At 39.2% G+C, this 12,891-nt stretch overlaps 1 protein-coding gene across 4 annotated transcripts in view; it reads right to left on the bottom strand.

Annotated features, from left to right (window-relative positions):
• The window catches only part of LOC131460188 (NACHT, LRR and PYD domains-containing protein 12-like), a 366,580-nt gene that overhangs the window by 141,566 nt on the left and 212,123 nt on the right, over window positions 1-12,891 (bottom strand). The gene's annotated exons all lie outside the window — the stretch shown is intronic.

Consider the following 12,891-nt stretch of genomic DNA (forward strand, 5'->3'; position numbering starts at 1 on the left):
CCCAGCTGCAGCGGACTTCCTCAAAGCACTCACAGCAAGACTGCCAGCAGACATTTTGTACTTGATTTTAATAAACTGGTTAAAATGCTTTGTTTGACTTGTTGCTGGTGCTTTCTTGGGAGTTGAGAAGGGGAGTGTCATTATTTGATGTTGTGATCAGGTTTTCTCCTAGGCCTGGTCGTAACAACCACAGATACTTGTTTATGTTCTCTTTTGAATGAGTATAGGGGAACTCATCCTGTATATAATGTATATACATACATGTAAACAAGCATATACTGTAATCATGTACATTCAATACATATTTCCTTTGCACCATTTGGATTATTTATAACTTAAAGAAATACTTGACTTATAGATATTTGATCATATTGTTGCTATATGTATTTTGAGTTGTACACCATTATCTGTATCATGTTTTCTTTTGTATGTAATTAACATTGATCAAATGATTACAAGTCCATTGTACTAACGTGTATTACTGGAACATGTTTTTATATTTACTTGATTCAGTTAAAGTTTGATAGTGATGTTTGGTATCAATTGTCCTTCATGTAGGTCATCACTTTCATTCAAACACATTTTAATGTACCTGTATTTATTCAAGAGGAATGACAATAAACTTCAACTTTTCAAATACCCTGAGCCATATATTCTTTGAAATATGCCATGAAATGAGACATTTCACATTTTACAATCACAGTCGATAAAACACCTTCTGTTAACAGAGATATATGTCTGTCTGTCTGTCTGTCTGTCTATGTATCAATGTATTTGTCTGTCTGTCTGTCTGTCTGTCTGTCATCCTGGGGCTACATAGGCTATTCTTATTGTTGTACAACGGCATTTCTTCTTTAATCACGAGTCAATTGAAACAAAATATTTAAATAATTGTATATGAATTGCTCTCATGTGAAAATAGTAATATTAACAATAATAATAATAATCCATCCATCCATCATCTAGCGCTCTATCCTCCACCAGAGGGTCGCGGGGGGTGCTGTGCCAATCTCAGCTACATGGGGCGATAGGCGGGGTACACCCTGGACAGTTGGCCAGTCCATCACAGGGCCACACACATATAGAGACAACCATTCACTCTCACACTCATACCTATCTATGGTCAATTTAGGGTGTCCAATTGACCTAATCCCCATATTGTATGTCTTTGGACTGTGGGAGGAACCCAGAGAACCCGGAGAGAACCCACGCACACACGCACACACTGGGAGAACATGCAAACTCCATGCAGAAAGGCCCTTGTTCCAACCGGGGCTCGACCACTACGCCAACAACCGTGTGGCCCTACAATAATAATAACAGTAATAATAATTATAATAATAATAACAGTAGTAATAATAATAATAATAACAATAATAGTAATAACTGAAATACCAACAATAATAGGCGTGTCATATGTGCATATATAACCAAATCTTTTGGGGGAGCAAATGCTAATGTAGGTTATATGCTTGCATTGGCTAATAAAACAGACTTTTTATTTCTGTATCCTTTATTTTGGTCACTATTTACATTAAAACTAAACAAAAAAAGAAATAAACACAGATCTTTATTTTATATATGGCCCTCAAAGTGCTGTCTGAAACTAGGTCTGGGATGGCCTGTGTCCATGAAATGAGAAAATCCAAATGTTGTCTCAAAGCTAAACCAAATACATCATTGGAAAGATCTCAGCCTGGTGAGTAACATGTATCATTATGAAGACTCTACGTGGCTCCTACATTGAATGAATGACCTTTGAACCTTGGCCTTGTTGTATGTTTGAAGGGTTATAATTCAGCAACCAAAGTGGCTACAGACATGGAACCAACTGTTATAGAGAGCGCTTGACCTTAGCTATCATGTGAATATAGTCCATCTATACAATTTTGGTCAAATATGGTTGAAATTAATTTGAACCAAATGAACAATGAATTATTGAAAATCTGATTACACACACATTTTAACTATCCCCTTCAACTCATTTGTGTACTCTCAATTCATTATTTGCATCTCTCAATTCTATGGAAAAGACTATTTTTGAAAGAAAACTACAATTCCCTAGGGGCGGGCCATACAGCTTGTTGCATACCATCACCACAATTGTAGTTTATCCAGTTGACATCAAAATAGGGTTGTAAAAACGCATTTACCAAATGTATCAAAGATGTGTAGTACAGCCAAATGACACTGTATTTGGTTGAGCTATGTTTAGAATAACTACGTCATTTGTTCTATTTAAGATGGTTCAGCAAGTATTCTTGAAATATCCTTTTAGGTAGCCTAGCTAAGTTGGACTTCCAGTTTGCAACTAGAGTTTTAATCGCAAAAAGCATCTAGTGATGTATATCTTGTACAGTCAAACTAGTAATTACTCTGCTTATACATGAAATATGCTATGTTAAAAAAGTGGATATGTGCACAAAATCTAAATCTTGATCAGTTTAAAATAAATTCAATCTGTGGCTAAGGATCATGGGTAATGTAGTAGTCAAAAACACCGTCGTGGAGTTCTCAAGGACACTTTGGTGTGTTTTGAAGTTGAGGATATCATTAAAAGAAAAACTTCAAATGGGAATTGGCAGTAAGGAAAATACAGCCGGGCGTAGTGTAGTGAGAGTATGACAGCGTTTGGATCCGGAAATTGTATTTTGAAAGGGTGTTACGTCAGAATTAAAAACCGGATTGATAAGTATAAGTATAGCTTACAGTATTTTCATGGTTGAATTCAATATGTACATGATACATTAACCCTTATGACAAACAAAAATAATCAACACATTGCTATATTTTTAGATATTTGACACTTATTATCATTGTTCATTTATTTGAAACTATATATTCCTTTATTCCTATGTTATGCTTATATAGCTATATACCTATATATGTATATTTATTATTCTTTTATATGTATTATTTGAACACTCTTATCTTATTTGGATATGAAAGCCTATTATTGGCTGATTGTCTGTTTGTTCCTAATCTTTCTTTATTGTATTTTCTAAATAGTTTATCATCACTTGCTATATTTGTGGAGCAATTCCAATAATCGAGCTCGTTAAGTAATGTATGAATGTACTGTTTGTGGATTTTGACTCTCAGTGTGAAATAAATAGGCTACATGCATGCATACAAACTATGACAACCTCAGTTAATGCCAAATACAAAACGTGCTTAATGTGTGTCAACTGTCTGGAAGAAACACAAACATATACTGGGTACATGCACTGTGCCAACACTTAACTGAAGTTCAGCAAGCCTAAACACTCAATAGCCCTAGTGTGCTGGTACTTGAAGTATAAGAATGATGATTTCTATTTGATTTGATTGACTTTCTTACATGTTGAGCTTAATAAATGATTGATGTTTACCAGATGTCATTTAACATGGTTGATGTGTGAATGGCATAGAACACAAGATCCATGAACACATTCCTTCAATAAACACAAAAGACACGTGTTGCAGCACAGTATTTGATTTGAGCTCAGTGTCAGTCATTTCTGTCGATTGTCTCTTTTCCCCTGCTGTGAGTAGAGCCCAACCAGTTAGGTTCAGCTAACTGAACCAGAAGGAGGAGGAGACTCAGGGGTGGCAGTGTGGTGTTGTTGTGCAAATGTGTTTGCAGGCTCCCATGTGTCATCCCAGGTTTTGCCACTGCAAAGTATCAGAACACAACAAGTTGTTATCAGACAGTGCAAACTTTAAGATCATGTTTAAACAAAGCAAAACAAAACACTCAAATAAATGGATTTCATTCATGATTAAGAGTGTTTTCATTTACAGACATTCAGTTTGTTGAAGTGGCTCAATGTAACTGAAGAGGAAATTGAAGTCCACTTTTTGGGGTCAGGGTCAAAGGTCGGTTATGTGGTCTAATAAGGAGCTATGACATGAACACTTGAAGAAACAGAGAGAGTTTCAACATTTGAGTATTCTGTATTCTTGATGAGATTGAAAGAAAAACACCTTGGCCTGTAACACACAGACACATGACTTTTGTGCAATGTTTTTTTATTATGCTCTGCGTAAAAAAAAAGAAAAACACTAGAAAAGGTTTGAGGCTGTTTCAGAAAGCAGGAAACTCTGAGCCTAACAGCTAAAATACATGGGAAATGGATGTGGGACGTGTACATATGCAGGATGCAATGGGTTTGTTTGACCTGCTACAGTCAGTGGCCTGTGGTTGCTGCCAGCTTCAATGTGTGCATGTTGAGTTGAGCTAAGTCATAATGAAGTTTGTTCTGAAGGTTTAAGAAGCTTGGCTACTTCACTTGCCTTCTGGTACAATGAGGTATTTATCTTCATCATTTGAAACAGATTGTACTTGTTTTCTACACTGTTTGATGTCGGAGGGCTGCATAGCTGCACGTAGAGAAGAGAAAGACATGAGCTGTGGAAACATTCAGTAGGGTCGTGGCTCCAAAAGCCATGTAACACTTTCAATTAGATACTGTATAATCGGGCATGCTGCAGCAGCCATGTCACACCACATGCACCCCATGTATTTTCTCTCTCTCAAGTTGTCGGATTCAGGACTGAAACTCTGAGTTGGTTGAACCTGACGGAATTCATGTTCATGGTTGTTACGTCCCCGTTACAGCCCACGTGACAATGGTAAACAAAAAAAGCCTTCATAAATGGATCTCTGATACTACCATTCTAATGCATGTATATGCAGATTGAGAAGATTTCTCTGTAAATAAAACAGTTACATTGGTCAAAAGTATCAATAACTTCACAATAAAGTTTGATTCTGTGTTCCATTAGTTAATCATGGAACATACTTACATTTCCTTGAATCAAGATTTGCTATTCACAGTCTATTTAAGAAAGTCATTGTTTCTTCTTCACTCAGAAATATTCACATATAGGCTTATCACAAATATGATTTGGATTGTATTTTTTCTTCATTGTATAAATTCTATTCTGGCGAACAGTGGGAACATTTACATCCTGAGTGAAAGAAACAAATAGTTAGTAACGCTTCACACCCATTTAGAATTTTAAAACTGAGATCTTACATTATATACACAATAAACATTGTAGTGGAACTTATAAAAAAAAGCACATGCATTATGCTGAGTGGAGAAATATAATCAAGAGATGGAATCAATGTTTTTATGGACTGAATCAATGAGGAAACAGCTTATGTGATACACAGAGAAACCAATGGTTTGTTGAAGAAAACCTGCCGGCCATCAGGTTATGTTCACAGAGTCATGTTGTTTAAGGTAACTCTCCTTCTGGAAATGGAAATGGCGTTCCCTAAAATTCCCACTGCTATTCCTAAGTCTTCTCCTCTTCCTCATCTTTCTTACTGCTTCTTCCTGCCCTGTTATCCTTCATGTATTCTAATATGGCTGCTGACACTGCTCTCATCCTCACTGCAAAATGCTGCTGGAATAGGTTCCTACAACCTATCTACCCCAGGCACTACACCTCTTTTCCCCACAATTGTGAGGATAGCTCTCAGCTACCATGGGCTCACCAAGTTCAAACAGGAGGTGCAGCAAATACATGACACATGTGCTACTTTTGTTATGGTCCTACAAACATGCTGCAACACTTTCTTGGACTCTTCATGAAACAGTAGTGGAGATAGAACAATTGTGTATGAATTCTTAGCACATAGAGCAAGGCAACCAGCACACTTTCACTTCTTCTTTCCCCTACACACACACAGATAAGGAACAATCATTTGAGCTGTTCATACAACCACTGGATAGTTGTATCTTTGAAAGGCAAGAATGACTCACTGAGACAAACAAGAAACCAAATGAAGAATATAGAAAATGAACATGCTATAAAATCTTACCTCATGTATCCTTCTCCCAGAAATTGAGCCAAACTGGAATATTTTCTGTCTACTACATTTTCGACAACCTAATATGAGGAAAAGAGAAGAAAAGTTTATGAAGCCATGAATGCAATGCTTTGTAGCTTCATCAAATATCAAAGTACTGAGTTTTTAGTCAACAAGTGGATATATGTGAGGTGATCTGTATTCTCTTTTGTCCTTTGTTTTCGCCACACTGCAAGATGAACCGCACTGGGTTTTCATAGGACTGAAGTCACATTGTCAAAACTCTTCATAAACTTAATGTTTACTGTTTTCATAACTGTTAAAACATATTCAAAACACTTAGAGTTCTTGAATTTCTGCACTAACCATGTTGAAATATATATGTAGAAAATATCTTAGTATAAATGAATCCAAGATAAAATGAAATAATCATTCCAAACAGCTGCTTCAATCTTGTGGCCAAATCCAGGAGAGAGGAAGGACTAGAAGCGTCACATTCCTGTACAGTATAAATCATTATACTACACGTGTTGCTTTGTTGTGTAATTATTATAGTTGCAGCCCTGGAATTTCATCAACTTGTTTTTGCTTTCAAAAGTACTGTAAATGACTTGACACAGAGATATAGACAAAGGAAATGGAAGCAAATGAAATAATATTCTTAACGTGTAACAAATAGTTAGTTGATCCTACATGTCAAAAACTGAGATCATACATTATATACACAATAAACATTGTAGTGTACTTGTACATGCATTATGCTGGGCTTTTGCTGGACAATGAATGCGCTTCCATGCCAATTCTTTGATGGACTGAATCAATGAGGAAACGGCTTATGTGATACACAGAGAAATGAAAACATTTGTTTTCCTTTGCTTGGTGCGTACCTTTACTCAATTTCTGCTAGTTGTTACAATGTGTTACGTGTGACAGTGTGTGTTTTCTGGCTGAGAATTGTTGCCAGTGTTTTGGTCCAACAAGCTGATTTTGACGCATGAAATGTTTTGCTGGTTTGAGAGGTGAGATCAACTGTTTGGACAAGATGCATTTTGGTAATGCGACTGCATGTGGCTTCACTACTGATCACTGCAAGTTAGCAAAGACAAGTCAGAAATCAACATTAATCATGTCTCTGGTTAATGTTAATGTAAACTGTGGCCGCTTCAGAGTGCCAACCAACACTCAGGTCATTAAATATAGAAGAATAGAATATTGTGTACTGGATCCTGATTCAATGACCCGAATGAAGCCTGGCTTTTCCAACCAATAATTGCCCAAAGTCAAATGAGTCTGGGAGCCCATTTATTAATGCATGCAAAACAAAACTGACCCTTTTTCTTCTTAAGCCCCTCCTTTTTTAACTGGGAGTCATTTCCTCTCTTCCTCTTCTTCATTGCTGCAACAGTGGTAGAGGTAGAACAAGAAGAAGAAGAGAGAGACGGACAAGGGACAAGGTTCAGGACAAATACAGTCTCCTCGGTGTGGTCACGTTGCTCCTCGTCCTGGCTGTGGCCCATACCCTCGACGGGGCTGTCACCCTGCTCCATGGTGGGGTTATCAGGCTCTGCTGATGGGTCAGTGTTGGGCTGCTGTTCTGTTGAGGTCATTCAAATATATTTTTCAATTTTTCTCAAATTAAAACTCAAATATATGTTTCAAACAAAGGCATTATGAACAAAAAATCTTGCTCTTACCCTTAGTCAAAAGAAATTCATAAGCCCTCCTCATCTTCTCCAAGAAGTTTTTGGTGGTAGATGTGAGGGGCAAATGGGTTATTATGTCAGCTACCCACTTGTTAGAGGCCTTCTTGTCTTTTTTCCCATAAATAAAATGGGCTTGTAGCCTATGGCCTCAAGTTTTCGCACCTGAAATAAAAAGTAACCAGTTGGCACACATTAGTTAAACCCACAGCATGATTGGACACTTTAGTACTGTAGCAAGCATTTAATGGCAGTTAATGGAGTACAGTGGAAGAAAAGCAGCCGCAACTTGTTTGATTTAGATCAAATGAATAAAAATGAGCCTTTTCACTGACTGCAATACGGGCTGAATCAATAATGCGGCCAACATTCCGGTTTGGGACGATACCTTGACCCCACTTGCTGTCCAATGATGCTGTCTTTTCCTTCAACTTCTTCTTCATTGACAGGCTCACATAACACATGCTGCAAGTTTTGAGGCTTGCAGCATTGAGTGTCTGGCAAGATGGACAGGGCCTGAACTTTGGACGTGTCATGACACACACTGATATAAACAAAAACAAGACAGATAACAAGATATTTTTTTACAGACAAGAACTTAATACTGACAGAAAGATACACAAACAGCAACAGAAAGACTGACAAGTACAACACAGCACGGACGAGACCGGCTCAGGAGTCTGCCTCTCTTCCGTCGCTGGGGGCCCCCTTGGCTGGTGGCCTTACGCGGGCCTCCGCCTTTCCCTCCCTGGCCCGGGGGCGTGTGGTCGGCTTCTGGGGGGTGGTGGGGGTGACTGTGGTGGGTATCTGGCCGTGCCTCCCCGGTGGGCGGTCTGGGGGGGGCTCTGTTCCTCTGATCTGAGGGATGACCTGCAGGCATATTGCAAGTATTCTGTTTATTGACTTTGCACAGAAGATTTATTTTGGCCGCACATGTCGTCGCTTCATAAAAACTGTGAAGAATATTGAAGCTGCACTGGTTTATGGAAAATGTTCATTGGTAATGTGCTTTATGCTGTTTAATGGTACAATGTTATTGTGCTATCTTTCTAACCAGAGGCTTTTGCACTGAAAATGTTTGAATGTGATAAGTGTAATCATTACAGACTTTACTGTAGATGCAGCAAATATGCGTAAAGACGCAGGCGCGGGATCAATCGTGGAACTGAACACTGACAGAGTCACTTGAAGCACACACGTGCATAGAAATCCTCTGGTCAGAAAAACAGCGAATCACGAGGCGACAGATAAAGGAAGGGGGAGTGGTTATATACACTGAGGAATTAGGGAAACGACAGACAGCTGTGACGACCAAGACACGGGTGAAACGGGTTGGGTAATCACAGAGGGGAAAAGTAAAGTGCACACAGACAAGGGACGAAAAAGACTTCAAAATAAGAGGGAATTTCACAATAAAATGACATTGACAACGGAACATGACGACATGGATGTTGAAATCCCCTACAATTATGATTTGATCTGTCTTAAGCACTAACTCAGATAAGAACTCAGAGAACTCTGATAGGAACTCTGAATAAGGTGCAGGTGGACGATAAACTGTGACTATCATCATTGGTTTCTGTGATTTCCAACTAGGATGAGATAGATTAAGAATAATGATGAATGTCCTGGTTTGGGCTTGGGATTGATTAATAATCTAGTATTAAAAATTGCTGCTGCTACTCCTCCTCCTCCTCCTCCTCGGCCTGAGCTTCATTAATTAAACCAGATTTCGATGAGACTGGTCTTATATTTAATAGTCCACATTTAAAAGTGGTATTCTTGGTCTCTATTTTATTGTTGGTATTGATCTTTATTAAATTAGAATGTCTAACTCCTTTTGTTTGTTATTGATTCATTTACTTTAGTAGATCGGGGACGGACACACAGACACAGTCTCTACGGGGTTATTAAATGGTGACTGCTTGAAAAGAAGCACAGAGAAGCATGAACGACTGCAACTCTGTGTCCTGGTCTCAGCTCTGGATGGTCATGGGTTTCTGGATCAGAGAGCTGCTCCATCCATGGACGCCGTCTCTCCTCATGAGACCAGGGTTAGACAGATTGTGTTAGCGTGTGTTACTGTAGGCTCATCATCACTGTAGACACTCTCTGTACTGTAGTTGAAATGTTCCTGTCATAGATCACATCATGTCGTCTTCAGTTTGTGTCTCGTCAGGTTCCAGCTGAATAAAGATCAAATCAAATGTAACATATGGTAGAACTGCAGCATTAATCATCATTAATGAAAGGAAAGTCTGTTAAATGATGAATATAAAATGTAATTGTGTTGATTTATTGACTCCTTCACATAAATATCATGTGTTCATATTTCTGCTCAACTGGATTAAAATGGCGGCTGTGCTCTTTGTTTACCCGTTGCCATGGTGAATCATAGCATCAGAGCTCCATTGATGATGGCTTTTTTCATTCCTAACGCACACGCTGAACACAGAGTGAACTGAACTAATGCTGATCAGCTGTTCTGAAACCAACAACTGGTCAATCTAGAGTTAAGGTTTTAACTCAGAGTTTGTTGAACCTGCTTTCTGAAACAGGCCCTGGTCTCAACTCTGGATTGTCACGGTGTTGAGTTTCTAATAGACTTCCCTAAACTTCTAGATAAGAGAGCTGCTCCAGCTGCACGGGAGCTGCTGAGGGAGCTAATGCCAGGGGAGTGGCTAACTGACTTAGCTTCTATGGTGCGAAGCTGAGTTTCTACCTCACTAAGCCTCACCTCCAGTATCTTTATCACTAAAGGAGGCAGAGGAGTAACTCAACATGTGGCACACAACACAGGAGAGAGCAGGAGAAGGAGAAGCCATCGCTGCTAAGCTAACTTGTCACGCTAGCAAAGAAAAACCACAGTACGTGAATCGTGAGAGTGAAAGTTAGAGTTTAAGTAGCGGGTGAAAGTATTAACCAATTTACAAAACGAGTGCTTGTTCAGTTCATCGATCGTAACAGTAGATCAATCACAGAGAGAGCAGGAGACACAGCGTAACACCGGTGGAAGAGTATGGTGTTATATTTGGGCCACATTCATGAAGGAACAATGTGAGACTTTGAGCACAGAAACATGTATTTTGCAAGCTTAATACATGTATTTGCATGTTTGCAAATATTCATTTTAACAGTTTAATCAATTTTACTCATATGTCCTCTCACATCTCAAATCTCAACCTTCTGTGCTCGCTCTTCTTTACCCGAGCGCTCGCTCATCTTTACCCGAGCGCGCACTCAACTTGGCACAGCGTTACAAATGTGCCACAAAATCAACCAATGAGAGACTTTATAAATTTAGACTGGCTGTATTTGTCTCCAATCACAACGCTTCCATAACACGATATTCAGCTTCTTAAATGTGAATCTTTTCTACTTCAGTAGTTCAATCAGCAGTTGCCATGGTTACGAACTAGTAGTTGCAGCAGCTTCAGGTTAGCGGGAGGAGCTAACATGTAGTTGTGCTACGATATTCAATTGGTAGCGAAGCATCAGTGACAGGTGGCTGCCAGCTGATGACCCTGCAGCTGGAGGTGGTTCCACCTACCTGTGTAAAATATATCTTAATTTTTGGGGAACAACAGTTATGGGCAATCATTTGATTGTTAAAAATAATTAAATAATTATGTTTAATAGTTACTTAAATATTTTTGAAAAATAAAGTAAATGTTAATTTTGTAAATTGGGGCACCACCCCGAAAACGAGAAAAGACAATCAATCTACGGTATGTGTTTAAAATCAGTCTACGCAATTCTTATATTCCAATAAAACAATTTTGAAGGAATAGATTTGTGCACTGGCTCTCTGAACCCCGTTTGTCACAGCATGCGTGCACAAAAGACACAGAGCGTTTAAGTGAATTATCAATATAACTTAATAATATGGGGCCACACGGTGGTTTAGTGGTTAGCACTCTCGCCTTGCAGCGAGAAGACCCGGGTTCGAGCCCCGGTTGGAACAAGGGCCTTTCTGCATGGAGTTTGCATGTTCTCCCCGTGTGTGCGTGGGTTCTCTCCGGGTTCTCCGGGTTCTCCGGCTTCCTCCCACAGTCCAAAATCATGCAATGTGGGGATAGGTAAATTGGACACTCTAAATTGACCATAGGAGTGAGTGTGAGAGTGAATGGTTGTTTGTCTGTATCTGTGTGTGGCCCTGCGATGGACTGGCGAACTGTCCAGGGTGTACCCCGCCTATCGCCCGATGTAGCTGAGATTGGCACAGCACCCCCCGCGACCCTCTGGTGGATGATAAAGCGGTAGATGATGATTGACTGACTGACTTAATAATATGAATTAAGCAACTTGAATCAATCTAGATCAATGAATATCAAAAGCACAATGAAAATCAAGTTATTTGAATTAACAAATGTCACTCACTACAACTAAAAATCACAGTCACTGGTGTTTTATGTTGTTCATAATTTGTGTGATTATTAGTTGTAGTGAGTGACATTTGTTAATTCAAATGACTCAATTTTCATTGTTTCCAAAACACAATCAGGGACAGTAAATGAGTCATTACACACATTATTCTGTGTGTCATTGGATCATGACGTGTGACACTGGCACATTTATAGATTGTTGAAAAAGTGACCAGAATGATTTCAGCACAGTGACAGTGACACTGAACAGCTCCTCTGCCGTGGATCATGGTTCTGATCACTTCCCCTTTGACCTCTCCTCTCTAAAGTGCAGATACAGGCCGTTTCTCAATACTCAAATAAACAAGTACTTACTTGGGAAGTATATACTTGAGAAGTACGCTGGGAGTATATACTTACCAAGTACGGGAGTACACATATAAACATATGTAATCATATATATAACATTAAATCACTTACAATAAAGCTATATTATTTAAAAAAACATACCACAACTCATGTCGTTATTTATATTCAACACATTTTTAATGTTTTGTAGTCTTTTGTCTTCATATAACAGACCATTGGTGGGATGTTGATGGTGTTGTACAATCTGGTCCTCAGGGACCACTGTCCTGCATGACTTAGATGTTCCCCTGCTCTAACACACCTGGATTAAAAAAAATACTAACTAAAATGGATGCAAGATGTGTTGCTGTTCTCGCCGTCGGGATGCTTTACCGGCAGGCCGAAGAGGAGGCTGCTGACCTGAGGAGGAGGATCTGGGAAAGGCTGAGGCTGAGGCTGATGACGTTTTCACAAGTACGCACAAATACGCACAGGTATGGATATTGAGAAACGGCCACAGTCATCATAGAGTAAACTTACTGAGGAAAAATGACCATCATGCAACTGTGCCCTTTTATCAAAAACAGCAGCACAAAGTTTGACCCTCCTTTCAACTCAAAGGTTGTGGGTTTGTGGGTTTGTGGGTTAAGGGCAAGACCCTTAACCTTGTGTTGCT

The sequence above is a fragment of the Solea solea genome, chromosome 6 (assembly GCF_958295425.1).
Source record: "Solea solea chromosome 6, fSolSol10.1, whole genome shotgun sequence".
NCBI classification, from domain to species: Eukaryota; Metazoa; Chordata; class Actinopteri; order Pleuronectiformes; family Soleidae; genus Solea; species Solea solea.